Below are 9,444 nucleotides of genomic sequence, written 5' to 3' on the forward strand. Positions count from 1 at the left end.
ATTGTCAATTTGGTCTGGACCACATGGTTTTTTTTTTTTGGTGAAAAAGATAGTTATATATATTATAGCTAAGCTCGTAGAAGAGAGTCGTTTACAAGATGCATCACAGACATCATATTTACATTAGTAGTAGTTGGTACTAAGGTCCCTGTATAGGAACCAATACTAGAAACTAAACTAGAACTAGGGCACACATTACTATAGTTACCTAGTACAGTACTAGTAGAAGAGTTAGTATTACACAAAACTGACTGACGTTTAATCATCCTTTGTCTAAGCATCCATGATTGATCTTGTTCATGTAAAGTTGAAGCAAAAGGTGGTGGACTTTCAAAAATGAGACAGACCTCCTTTGCATGCAGAGCTCCATAGTTGGCCAAACAGTCTGCCACACTATTTTGCTCCCTGTAGATGTTGTGGAGAGGGGGGCTATCCAGCTGTAGGAGTAATAACCTGCAATTATTAAGGATATTAGTGTATTGTATTGTAGCGCTAGTAAACATACCTAGTAAGGCTTGTGCATCTGTCTCAATGACGAGTGGTGTGAGTTTCTTTTGCACAACAATTTTCAAGCCCATGAGCAAAGCAAGACGTTATGTCTGGATAGGTATCCCATGTATTGCTTTCCCTGCAAATCCTACGATCCAATCTCCTAGGTGATTATGGAAAATACCACTAATACCATAGGTATTTTGTTGGAATGAGCAAGAACCATCAATGTTAAGCTTGTAAACGGATTTGTTTGGGGGGTGCCATTTGATATAAAGAGGTATTAGAGTGTGAGTTTTTGATGTTGGGTTTGTGAGGTAATAAAATTCCGCAGCGTTTTTTTAGAATAATAGCTATATTTAAAAGAGTTTTCTTATGATCTAATGTATTTTTATTACGAATAAGCCAAAGCTCCCATAAAGCAAAAGGTATAAGGGCGATGTTGGGGAGTGTATAATGTTTGTATGTTGATTGCTGATGTATAAAATGGTGTAACCAAGTTATAGTAGCATTGTGAAATAGAAGCGAGTTTGCATTAATGGTTGACCTCTTAAGCTTTGCCCACAGTTGTACAACAATATGACATTCTAGGAAGAGATGTTGTAATGTTTCAGGAGCCATATGGCACTGTGAACAAATGGTGGAATTAAGAATACCTAGTCGTGTGAGATATGCATTTGTTCGAAGGCGATCATGACAAAGTAACCATAAAAAGAAAGAAACTTTCGGAGGAATATGCAAGTGCCAGATCCATTTAAAATCATAAGTAGGATCAGTAGTTGTAGGAGTTTTATTATTGATGATAGCATTATACATTAATTTGACTGAAAATATGCCATTATGTGTGAGAGCCCAAAATATTTGATCACAACTATAGAGGCAAAGGGCATATAAATATCAGTGATGGCATTTTGTAAGTGAGGAGGTAAACAAATAGGTAACGTATTGAAATGCCATTGATGATTGTAATAGTAGTGTGAAACTATTTTGGTATCCTCATATTGTGAAAGGGGTCCATATATGCAATTACGAATTAAAGTATTCTGACTAATCCACGGATCATTCCAGAATTTGACATGATGTCCCGAGGTTAGGTTCCATTTATATCCTAAACCACAGTATGACCAACCTTGTAGAATATTACACCAACTCATTGAAACTTGTTTTTAGTGGAATGAGAAGGTCTTTTGTAGTTATGCAGTAAAGCCTGTACCCATAGTTGATTAGGGTTCTGAAATAGCCGCCAAGCAAGGCTTGCATGTAAAGCCTGATTTTTGATAGAGAGGTTATGTATGCGTAGTCCTCTTTGAGCTAGAGGTTGTGTAATGGTAGCCTACTTTATTAAATGGAGTTTTTTATTTTGTGGAGTTGTTCCCCAAAGGAAATTACGTTGATAACGGTTGAGATAGGAAATTATGTACGAAGGAATTTTAATGTATTTCATAAGATGATTAAGAAGATGGTTTAAAGTGGAACGAATTAGAGTAGTCCTGCCTGCTTTTGATAAGAAACTGGTTTTCCATCCTGCTAATTTATTCTTAAAATTATCAAGAAGAAATTGATAATCTTGCTTAGTAGGCTTCTTAGTAAAAATGGGAAAGCCTAAGTATTTTCCAAAGTTTTTCCCTTCATTCATCTTGAAAAGTTGTAGAACAGTATCTCTTATATTAGGATAACAACTATTGGAAATGAAAATTTTAGATTTTTCAAAATTTATAGTTTGTCCTGAGTGGTATGTAAAGTGAGCAATGGTATTAACAATGAATTGACATGACTTATCATTTATTTTAGAAGTGAGAATAATATCATCAGCAAAGAATAAATGGGATAACTGAGGCCCCTTATTCCCCATTGAGATTGGAATCCAATTATGATAATCCACTGATGCATTTATTTTCTTGAAAGCATTTTCAAGCATAGAATAAATAAGTAAGGTGATAAAGGATCTCCTTGTCGGATACGCCTCGTTGGTGTGAAGTATTCAGTAAGGTTGCCACTTATTAAAATAGAGTTTGTACTAGTTGTTATACAAGACATAATGAGTTGGATAAAAAAGGGTGGGAAATTAAGGGTGAGTAAGGTATTATAAATAAACGACCACTCTAATTTATCAAAAGCTTTTTCTAGGTCCAGTTTCAAGAGCATGTTTAATTACCCTTCATCTTTTTAAAATTGGTAATCAATTCTTGTACAATGATAACATTATCAGCTGCTCTTTTATTTTTCTGGAAACTCGATTGAGTTGGATGAATAATATCTCCAAAATAGGTTTTAGTCTATTTACAATAACCTTTGTAACAATTTTATAGATCGTATTACAAAGGCTAATAGATCGGAAATGTGATATTGTAGATGCTGTTTTATGCTTAGTATTAAACAAATGAAGGTTGTGTTGATAGCAGAATCAATCTTGTGTTCGTAAAAAACTTTGTGACAAAAGTTTTTAACAGAGTTACCAATTATGTGCCAATAGTTTTGATAAAATAGTGGATGAAGTTCATCTGGTCTTGGTGCTTTTAGAGGTTTAAAGGAATTAATAGCATTGATAATTTCACAGTCTTGCAAAGGATTAGTTAAAGCTGCTTGATCAATGATTGTTAAAATATTGCAAGGTTGTAAATGATTACTTGTGGTAGAACTGACTTGTTGTGTAGTAAAAAGATGTTGATAATAATAAGTAATATGATCCCTAAGTAATATGATCCCTAATATAATAAGGATTTGTAATCCAATTTCCCCCTTGGTCTTGAAGGGTAGTAATACGATTATGTCTTCTACGATTTAAAGTGCTAAGTTGGAAAAACTTTGTATTTGCGTCTCCATCATTTAACCAATCAATACGAGACTTTAATTTCCAAAATCCTCCTCAAGTCTAAGGATTTTATTAAATTCCATATTTAAAGTATATTCCAGATTATAAAAAAATACTAGTTGGGTAATGTATAGAGGATTGAATACGGTGAAATAAATTACCAAAAGCAGATTTATTCCACTCTTGTACTGTAGTAGTAAAATTACTAATGGCAGGTAGCAAATATACATTTTCAAGCCATGCTTGTTGAACTACAGTTGTAAACGTAGGGTGTGTAGTCCAAATAGTTTCAAACCTAAAGATTTTTTTACGAGGTAAAGGACTGTGTTGAAGTTCTAATTTTATAGGACAATGGTCTGAATGTGTGCGAGTAAGATATGTAACTAGTGCATCAGGGTATTGTTTAAGCCAATCATAATTAGCCGTAATACGATCAATACGTTCAAGCATATTATAGCTATTATGCCTACCATTTGTTCAGGTATAACGACCGCCTTTGTATCCTAAATCCGTTAATCGTGAATAATTTAGACAGTCTAATAATTTGTTAGCTCTAGAATTATTAATAGATAAACCACCAAATTTATCATTTGCATGCAATATCTAATTAAAATCACCACCTAGTAACCAAGGACCCTTATAATGATCATATACATGCATTATATTTTTCCATAATGATTGTCTAGTTGCTAAGTCAGTACTAGCATAGATGGCAGTAAACAAAAAAGTAAATGGAAAGGGCAGCACCTGAATATGACAATGGATTTCCTTAGAGGTAATGGCCACTTGTTCCACATGAATCGCATCTGAAAGCCATAAAAGAGCAATTCTTCCTGACTGTCCAATGGCAGCAACTTCAATTAAGCCATTAAAATTAAAATCCTCCTTAACCGTTTGATGGATTTGGCAGTGAGTTTCCGACAAAATAACCAATGATGGTCTATTGTAGTCCAGTAAGGAACGAAAGTTTCTTCTAAAATCATCTGACTGAGCACCCCGACAATTCCAAATAATAAAATTCATATAGCTAAGGGTGTCAGGTTTTGGACTGGTCCTGTGATTCCTGTGGCTGCTTGACTGCCCCGATCGAATTAGAAACATGGGAAGTAGAAGCATGGCATACTTCCCCACGCCTAGATTTGTAGTTGTCCTTAGTCTGAATGATGCCTTGAGTAGATTCGGAGGGCACCTTATGTATATCTTTCTTTCATACTCCTCCTTCTGGACAAAGACCCTGATTCCGTCGAGACATGAGTGAATTGGTCGTGTTTCTCTGTTGTAAACGATTGCTGCTTCTAGTTCTGCCTGAAAGTTGATGTCTTGTTCTACTGGATTGGGAACATGGGGTGGTGAGTTCGTTGGTGATGGAGTTGGAGTTGGAGTTGGAGTTGGAGGAGTTAGTGGTTCTAGTGGAATATTTGTTGGTGGAGTCGTGTAGGGTTAGATCCATGGTGTGGCAGGAGTGGGTGGCAGATAAAATGGCATGTGGAGAAGATGTGGGTGGAGATGTAAGGGATCCCAATATGGTGTTGGTAGAGGAATTGGTTGATAAGGAGCAAGGTATGGTGCTTGCATCATGGACCAATGGTATCTCGTATAAATCTCCATTCCTAACTGCATGTCTTCCGCTACGATCTGTACTAGGTCCCGTGGATGGTTTATTAGAATTGTCACCTCTTGGTGATTCACCTCCATCGTGAAGGTTAAGGCATGATTCTGTAAGCCTATCGCTAGCCACGAAGTGAGTTGTGTTGGTGCATGTGGGGTTTGTGCTATGTAAATGATAGTGTTGGGTTCCATTATCAGTTGTGGTGGAGGGTGGGAGAATGGAGTGAGTAAAGGGTTGTGGTGGAGACGATGAGGTGTTTGTCTGGGTGTATTTTGTGGTCTGCGAAGGTAAGTTAGATTTGGTGAAAACATTTTCTGTATTGATGGATTGAGATGGTGGTGTAATTGTAGTGTTGGAATTAGTGGTAAGAAGAAGGTCCGGATTTGAGTAAACTGTATATTGAGTTGATTGTATGGTAGGTTTGGGTGGTTTGAATGACTGATTTGTTGGTTGTGTGTTGAAGTGGTTTGAAGGGGTGGAGAGCTCATCATACCCTAGTTGCATGGAAGGTATAGGGTTAGTCATTGGTGTTGGTAAACCGGCGGTGGGGTGATTGGGTAGAGAATGTATTAGGTTTTCTTGGGGTGAGGAGTAATGAGTGTTTGGACCAAGGAATGTGGTTTGCATGTGGGAGAGCCTATCGTGTCTATTTGCATGGCTTGGCATTGGCTCCTTTTGTGATTGGGCCGACTGGAAAGCCACTTGATTGGAGATTAAGTGTGATGACCCAAAATGTCATCTTTAAATTAAATAATCATCTCAGTGTTTTAAGAACTTGAAAAGAGCTATCAATAATTTCTCAACTTGCGTGCGCAGTTCGTATAATTTTCTGGAAGGTTTTTGTATGAAAAATGGATTAAATTATGAATTAGAGGTTTAAAACTCAACTAAGTTGACTTCGGTCAATATTTTGAGCAAACGAACCCAGATCCAAGATTTGACGGTCCCAGGAGGTCCGTAGGAAAATATGGGACTAGGGCGTATGCCCGGAATCGAATTTCGAGGTCTCAGGCCTGAGAAATGAATTTTTGAGTAAAATTATTTTCTGAAAATATTTAAGGAAAATGGAAATAAAATTTGATTAGAAAGTGATGGTATCGGGCCCGTATTTTGGTTCCGGTGTCCGGTACAGGTCTTATATATGGTTTAAGCACTTTCTGTAAAGTTTAGTTGAAAACGGACGTCGTTTGACGTGTTTCAGACTCAAAATGGAAAAATTGATGTTTTATGAAATTTGAAAGAATTCTTGGATTTTAAAGCTTAATTCGTGGTATATGATGTTAGTTTGGCGATTTGATCGCACGATTAAGTTTGTAGGATGTTGTTGAGTTAGTGCATGTATTTGGTTAGGAGCCCCGATGGCTCGGGAGTGTTTCAGAGGTGTCTCGGAGTGATTTCGGATGAACAGTAAAACGCATGAACAGTAAAACGCATGAATAGTGCCTCCGAAAATTCTGGGCAGTTAAAGGACGAACAACACGTCTTTTTTTCATTTTTTTGAATTTCAAACTCGGATTTTGGGCGATTTTGAGGTGTTCTTCACGATTTCAACTCTAGTAAGTGTCCATACTCGAAAGTATTTATATTACATAAATCCATGGTTATTTTCATCATTTAATTCGGATTTAAATGGAAGAAATCAAGATTTTTGCAAAATTTTCCAAAAATGAAAATTTTAGATTTGGAGGTCGAGTTGTTATCGGAATTTGATAAAATTTGTATGGATGAACTCGTGGTTGAATGGGTTATCGGATTTTGTAAGTTTCGTCGGAATTCGAGACGTGGGCCCTACGAGCGATTTTGAGTTAAATTTCGGATTTTGTTGGAAAATTAGTATTTTCATATGGAATTAATTCGTACGATTTATATTGAGTATATTGAATTATTATGACCAGTTTTGAAGCTTCGAATGAATTCGCGAGGCAAAGGCTTGTTGGAATTTTAAATTGGTTGCAAAGCGAGGTAAGTGTTTGGTCTAACCTTAGCTTGAGGGATTAGGAGTTGTGTCTTAATTGCTACATGTTAATTGTAGAGTACGACGTATAGGCATGGTGACGAGTGTCACACCTCCCTTTTTCCGCCCCGCGAGGGGTGAAGGTGGAGTTTTTTCCAATTAAAGGACAATCGAAACAGGATTTGTTTATTTATTTCAGAGTTGCCACTGGGGAGATTTACGGTGTCCCAAGTCACCGGTTGAATCCCGAATCGAGGAAAGAATGACTCTGTTTAACAGTCCGCGAATCAGAAATCCAGATAAGGAATTCTGTTAACCCGAGAGAAGGTGTTAGGCATTCCCGGATTCCGTGGTTCTAGCACAGTCGCTCGACTATTATATTTGGCTTATTTATCTGATTTTTTTAACAATTAAGAACTTATATGCAAATTTAACTTTGACCCGCTTTTATCATTATTGTTATTATTATTATTTTATACAAGAATTGCAACGTCGTGAAAACGCATCTCGAATCACGTCACAACCAGTGTACACGTGATTTGTTGACGCATTTTGACTCCGCCAAGATTGAGATTTGGGTTACATAAATGCACACCCATATTTAAGAAAATACCCTTATTAAATACGCGCCTAAAGACTACGCGTTGTTATACTTTTAGGTAGGACCGTGAAATTTACTAAACCGCCCATCCCGGAATCTAAGTATTTTTTTAAAAAATAAATAAGATTGGAGGACCCTGCAAATTTTTGTATTGTTTATATTTATTTATTTTTAGCGAAATCCTCCCTTATTTTATGAATATCTTAAAATGACTACATTTTTTTTATTAAGTTTGTCTATAAATATAAAATCAATCTCTACATACTTAAAAATAACATATTAAATACTAATTTAAAACAAATATTAACGGAAAGTAATATTACTAAAATTATAATTATAAATACAATGTGGAATTGTCAAATAATTTTTTTTTAAAAGAAACTAATTATCCCATAACCAGATTAAAATCATATTGTTAGATGACTTGAGCTATTGAAATTAATTATTTACAAATACTGAAAATTAAAAACAAACTTGATTACTAATCCGTATTTCTAAAATTTAACTAATTTAACCTTAACTAACCTTGTTTTAATTCAAATCATGTCCTAATACTTGATTCGTAAAATTAATTTAAATTCATGTTTTAACTAAATTTATCTACATGATTTCGATTAACTTAATGTTGGCGATACTAAAACCCTTATGAATAGTGAACTTAATTAGTTTTGCCAAACTTATTTAATAAAGTCATTTTTACGTTATTTTCTTCTCATTTTAATTATTAGACAGTTTAATCAGTAATGAACATGCTTAAATATATACTATCTAATAATCAGGTTAAAGCAAAGCATTATTTAATACATCGCTACAATATGTCTAGTTATGCAAAACGACGGCGATTTACAGAATAATAATATATGAAATAACCTAAATACAATTAATAAAAAAAACTAAATTAGAAATTTAACATTCCATTCTTCATTTCAGCTTACAAAATGTCAAAATTACAGTTGTGTACCTGATATTGCCAATATAAGAAGAAGAAAGTCAGCACCGTAGTACGTAACACAACAACAACAATAATAACCAGCAATCCAGTCAACAGAAAATCCCAGTGACAGATTTGAAAATCAAGATAAAATCCAGAAACACCGACAACAAACAACGGACAGAAGCCAAGGGAATCTTTTCAGATTCGAAAGACTAATTAATATTTAACCCTTAATTTCTCAACCCGTATATCAGAATATTTATCAGGTGTATATTACTCTCTCTTTTAATTTCCAGTTTTTTTTTTTGTTTTTTTTTCTTTTTTGAAAGTCTTAATATTTTTTGGAATTTTTCTTTCTCTCTATTTAATCTTCAGCCCTCTTTTTTCTCTGTCTCTTTTTCTAAAATCTGATCAAGTCCCCCTATTTATCCCCATCTTTCAGCATTTTTTAAACATAAAACCCACTATCTTCCCACTCATCCTCTTTAAATCCCACTATCTAATGTTTTGTCCCCCACTATATTAAACAAATACCCAATTATATCTTGTCCCCCATGCTTATATTAAACAATTGCATTTTTCCCCACCATTATATCTTGTCCCCCCATTATTGATTATTTTAATATTATCTTAATCTTAATGGACAGAACACTCAAAATAAATATTTATTCAGAATTTTAATTCCAAAAATACCCCTCTGACCTTACTGAAATTACCATTTTGACCCTGAAAATATTGTAATTTACCAATCTACCCCGTCAGCTATAACAAGTTCAACTAATCAATTCTAACCAAAATATAGCAGCTATAACCAATTCCTAATCAGATTTTATAAACAAACTCAAACTATATGATGAACAACAAGAAACAACTGGAATTATTTTGATTGAACAATCTTTTTAAACAACAAATCTATTTTCAGATTCAACAATAATAACAAACAAATATATTCAAAGCATGAGCTCAAATTCAAATCAAACTTAAACAAAAATAAATAAACAGATTCAAATCACTAAACTCAAATAATCAATTGATCTTCAAATTA

This window comes from Nicotiana tabacum, chromosome 1 (assembly GCF_000715075.1).
Source record: "Nicotiana tabacum cultivar K326 chromosome 1, ASM71507v2, whole genome shotgun sequence".
In the NCBI taxonomy this organism is placed as follows: Eukaryota; Viridiplantae; Streptophyta; class Magnoliopsida; order Solanales; family Solanaceae; genus Nicotiana; species Nicotiana tabacum.